Genomic DNA, 6,003 nt, shown 5'->3' on the forward strand with positions numbered 1-6,003 from the left:
TGTATATATATATATATACAGAGTTAGTAAATGTTTGTTTTAGTGATGGTGTTGCTCTCCTGCCAGCGGTTTAACTCTGAATAATATGTACAAACAATATATACATCACGGTCCTGAAAAGAGTAAACTCCGATCTGTACCACAGTAGAGAGGTAAGATGAGGTACAGAAAAATGGAAAGAAAAATTATACCTAACATTAGCACAGTGCTTCCCAAAGCCTGTTACACACCGATTCGTATTTTTTAAGAGATGATTCTGATCATCTGGTCTGACCAAGATGAGGTCTGAGGCTTTAGCCTGCATCTCCAGCTGAACGTTAGTGGTGAATTCAAAGACAAGTGATTATCTTTTGTATGTCCTCTTTCTCCTTCCCTTTCCCCTCCCCCCATACTGCAGGAACATGGTGATTCCACTGCTGTTTGGTTTATGCACATCTGCACAGATCAGCTGTGGGGAGTGGAAGGATCTCTTATAGTAAATCCCAAGGATGGGCAAAGTAATCTTAGTAAAATAAGACGCTAAACCAGTCAAAGAAACTCAAACAAAAAACGTTTTTGAGGTTCTAAAAAAACTTGACTAACTTCTCTCGCTCTCTGACCTTTCTTTCATTCTATTTTTTAGTACATCTGCACATTATGGCTCTAGCTTGCAAGGAAAGAGGAAAGGCAGAAACACTTTCAGAAACTCTTGAAAACCTTTCAACTCAATTTTGGAAGAACCAAGCAATTCAAATAGTTGCCACACAGAAATGGGAGAATTAAGCATCACTGATGATCCTTTCTAAACACTTACCTTCACATAAAAATAGATGGGTTCTTAATAATAGTGTCCACAAGAATAATATTCAGGTTTTTCCATCCAATTGATCATACTGGAAGTATCTTCAATTTACAAGCGTTACTTTTAATGCATGAAATGTTCCTGGGGACTGAACTAGCCTACGCTGAAGTCAGTAGAACAACTTCTATTGACTTCACTGAGAGATGAATCAGGTCTCTGGAGGAGGAACAAAATTATATTTTCATTCTCCAGTGAGTTAAAGGTCTCACCATCCATACGAAACAAGAATGTAATTATTTAAACATGTGATATGTAATATAAACTAAATCTACATGATCTGATCCAGATCCCCTGATGTAAGGAATAGATCTTGAATTTAAATCACTATGGTCTCGTCAAGTGAGATTATGGCTGTCATTGATCCTTATTAACTGAGCTATTGAAGTTCTGTCACATCTACAATATGAAAATTAATTCCATTTTTCATATTCATACTCTTTAACAATAAGGCTGACTCAATTTTGTAATATCCTTAAATGATGGTTTGCACTGAATACTGAAATACTATATTCTGTTGATATTGGCATAATACTGAGTTGATAAGAATGACTTTGATGTTGACATAATTGGCACATTGAGTTTTACAAAGCAGCTGCTGTGAACCCAGTGAGATTGAAAAATAACTTATTAAAATATCCAGTGCCCAATATTACAGCATATTAAAAAAGAGGTAAATGTCACCCAACTGCTTTCTCTGAACAACAGCATTAGGACTTGGGAAAATAAAATACACATTTGAAAAGGAACTGGAATTTTAAGAGGAAGGGGCAGCATTTTAAGAACAAGATCTCTGTTAATGATCAGTTATATGGTCATTTTGCCTGGGCTCTACGTTAACCCAGTGGGAGTTAGGTTCCTAGTCACGTTTGAAAAGCTCACTAGGTGCCTATGTGCATCCTGAAAAATCTGACCCTTAGGTTCCTAAGCTTCAGTGAAAGGCAATAGGATTTAGGCTCCTAAATGCCTGAATCCCTTTTGAAAATAGAACTCAGGCTCCTGAATCAGCCACTTTTGATATTTTACCCCAAAACATTTATAGTAGCTTAAAAAACACTGAAATTTTTCCATTTAATTTTTTGTGTTCATTAGGCATTATGCAGTGCTTTAGTGCTTATGAAGTATAAAATAGAAAGATAAAAGTTATAGACATAAATACTGTACATTAGGAGACTTAGGGGTAAAAACATGGCCATTTCCTATTGTATTGGGTTGAAATGTGATACCAAAGAATACTCAAGCCAATATGGAGTCTCTCTAGCCTTTATGGAAGGGGAAAAGCTTTGATCAGTGCCCAGTGGGTAGAAACTGTATGAACAGCAAGGGTGAACTGACTTACAGTTTCAGAGTCTCATCTGCACAGGCTAAAGCTTTCATTAAATGTGATGGCTTCACTGCCTTCAGGCACAATGTCACTGCTCAGAAACCATGTTACGATGTCAAAGTGAACTAAAACAATGTCATTTCAAGTTAAATGGTCTTTTAAAAGGAAATCAAATAGAGAAAGTACATTAGAGTAAGGATAGGACTGTGACTTAAGACCACAAAATTGGGAAGCTCCTAGGATAAAGATTCCACAGCATCCCTTAACTTAATCTGCTGATGTCTAAGAAACATAACACACATAATGTTTTATTAGGATGTGAGTCAATTCCCATTGAAGTCAGTAAGAGTCTTTGAATGGTCTTCATATAGAGATGGAGCATTCCATTAGTATAAGACAGCACCTAATTGATATGCCTTGACTTCATTTTAAAATTGATTTTACACACCCATTGCCCAATCTTCTAATAGATTATATATTAATATACTGATATCTCAGCCTTCTGCTGCCAACTGATTGATACCAGACTAAAGATTAATGACCCTTCTTCTGTGAAGATTGAAATATAAGGATCAGTTCCTCAGCTGGTGTAAACAGATACCACTCCATTGGCTTGCGCTGATCCATGCTGTTTCACATGAGCTGAGATCTGTCCTTCAGATTTTATATAACAAGGACCATTATGGTAATGCACTTAGCAACGTGATTTGTTACTAACTTGGACTGAACTAGGTAAAGTGAAACAAATACATGCGTATGCTTAGAGTGACAATGATTCTGATATGTAAGGAGGCTAAGAATGCAAGAATTGGTGTGAGTGTTTTTGTAACTGACATTAGTCCATGGAAATCTAAGGAAAAGATGACATGCTTCTATTTTATTTTTATATCTGCCAGGGTTGGGGAAAGAGGAGACAGCTGAAGTTTGGTATTTTCCAGGAGAGTGGAGTATTTCTTGTTTTAATCTTTTGCCTGGGATAGGACTGTGTTTATTTAAAAAAAAAAAAAAAAGTCAGGAGGCTCCAGAACTTGAGCAAAGTCCTTATTTGTGTAAATGTTGAAACAAATACACAATAATAAAATGGAGTCATATATATCATAGAGTTCTATTCCCACCAACAGAAAACTGTGGAATTCTGTCCATTCTAAAGCAGCACAGATAGCAAGAAGAGAGAATATCTATTATAAAGATGTAGAGAAGATAGACAAATGGAAAACATGATGGTGATGTCTGGTTTTATTGGCATAAGCTTGTGGCTTGGGCCTATCGCTAGTTCGGATAGGAACACCTGATATTTCAAAATGTGTCTGAGTTGAACAAGCATTTTATCCCCTAGTCCTGTCACTACAGAAACAAAGAGTTGATACCCTTGTTCAGTATTATTGTATAGCATGCATAAGTAGGATCATAGAATATTAGAGTTGGAAGGGACCTCAGAGGTCATCTAGTCCAACGCCCTGCTCAAAGCAGAACTAACCTCAGCTATATCATCCCAGCCAAGGCTTGGTCAAGCCTCAGCTTAAAAACCTCTAAAGATGGAGATTCCACCACCTCCCTAGGTAACCAATTCCAGTGCTTCACCACCCACCTAGGGGAAAACTTTTTCCTAATGTCCAACCTAGACCTCCCCAACTGCAACTTGAGACCGTTGCTCCTTGTTCTGTCATCTGCCACCACCGAGAACAGCCTAGCCCCATCCACCCTGGAACCCCCTTTCAGGTAGTTAAAGGCTGCTATCCAATCCCCCCTCATTCTTCTCTTTTGCAAACTAAACAAGCCCAGTTTCCTTAGCCTCTCCTCATAAGTCCTGTGCTCCAGCCCCCTAATCATTTTTGTTGCCCTCTGCTGCACTCTCTCCAACTTGTCCACATCCTTTTTGTAGTGGGGGGCCCAAAACTGGACACAATACTCTAAATGCGGCCTCACCAATGCCGAATAGAGGGGAATAATCACTTCCCGTGACCTGCTGGCAATGCTCCTCCTAATGCAGCCCAATATGCTATTAGCCTTCTTGACAACCAGGGCACACTACTGAATCATATCCAGCTTCTTATCCACTGTTACCCCCAGGGCCTTTTCTGCAGAACTGCTGCCTAGCTCATCGGTCCCCAGTCTATAGCTGTGCATGGGATTCTTCCTTCCTAAGTGGAGGACTCTGCACTTTTCTTTGTTGAACCTCGTTAGATTTCTTTTGGCCCAATCCTCCAGTTTGTTTAGGTCCTTCTGTATCCTATCCCTACCTTCCATGGTATCTACCACTCCCCCCAGCTTAGTGTCATCCGCAAACTTGCTGAGGGTGCAATCTACCCCATCCTCCAGATCATTAATGAAGATGTTGAACAAAACCGGCCCCAGGACCGACCCCTGGGGCAGTCCGCTTGTGACTGGTTGCCAGCTAGACATGGAGCCATTGATCACTACTTGTTGAGCCCTATGGTCTAGCCAGTTCTCTATCCATTTTATAGTCCATTCATCCAACCCATACTTCCTTAACTTGCTGATAAGAATACTGAGAGACAGTATCAAAAGCTTTGCTAAAATCAAGGTATATCACATCCACCGCTTTCCCTACATCCACAGAGCCAGTCACCTCTTCATAGAAAGCAATCAGGTTGGTCAGGCATGACTTTCCCTTGGTGAATCCGTGTTGACTGTTCCTGATCAAGTAGTTATAGTCCTGGGCTGAAATCCTAAAGCCATTTAATTTTCAAGCAAAATTCCCTTGGCCTTTAATGGGGCTAGGATAGGGGTCCTCAAACTGGGGGTCAGGACCCCTCATGGGGTTGCAAGTTTATTATGGGGGCGGGTCACGAGCTGTCAGCCCTCATACATGCCGTGATTGTGGTTGTCAGCCCCGTGCATGGCTGACAGCCAGAGCCCTTCAAAGCTGGGTGGCCAGAGAGCAGCGGCTGCCGATTGAGTGTTCTGAAGGCAATGTCACCCCCAGCAGCAGCATAGAAGTAAGGGTGACATGGCATGAGGGGGGTCGTCACAGTCTAAAATATTTTCAAAGGGGGTCCCAGCAAAAAAAAGTTTGAGAACCCCTGGACTAGGACTTTACACTTGGAGCTTTAAACTTCCACTGCACTGCAGGGTGAATTCCACTTACTAACACCAACTTCTTGAAGAAAAGATAATCTCTTCCTGCTGGATAGAAGGACTGTCATGACATCAGGACTGTGCTATCAAAGTAAGTGCCCACTGTAAATGAACACCATCCTTTCCAGCCCAGAGGTGGGAGCAATCCTCATAGACAACTTTGCAGTGATGAGTCCGGAGTGCATACCGGCAGGCTTGACAGCTATTCAGCAGCATCCAGAATAAAATGGCATAAGGTCAGTTTCATTAGTCAGAATTCTGCATTGTGCTAGTACATGCAAGCACTAATGAAAGCCAGTACAAGAATGTAGAAATCACTACTTTTGACATCTCATGTTAATGAGGTCTTTAACAATCTGTGCAACAGACAGGCATATTAGATTTTTGCAAGAGGACTTCAATTCCTGACCAAATGAAAATCTCTAGCATTGGATTGTGGTTCTAGGATTGCAAGGGAAGAAAACTCCACTTAGGGGGTCTGGACCCATTTTTGTTGTCCCAGAGGCAGAAATACATCCATATACAACAGTTTAGCAGATGGGGGCAGATTTCACTGCCCTTATTTGTTTTGTCAAGTGCCTTACTCTGCAAATAGTCCCATGGACACGAATGGAATATTTGCAGAGTAGGGTACTACTACTGAACATGAGAAAGGATATTGGTATCTAGCCTTTGGGAGGCAGAAAGAGCTGCCAGATGGTGCACCCAGCTGTGGGTCAGGAGACATGATTTCTTTTCCCAG

The sequence above is a fragment of the Emydura macquarii genome, unplaced genomic scaffold (assembly GCF_026122565.2).
Source record: "Emydura macquarii macquarii isolate MOO-44397 ecotype Brisbane River unplaced genomic scaffold, CSIRO-AGI_Emac_v2 contig_3343, whole genome shotgun sequence".
Lineage (NCBI taxonomy): Eukaryota > Metazoa > Chordata > Testudines > Chelidae > Emydura > Emydura macquarii.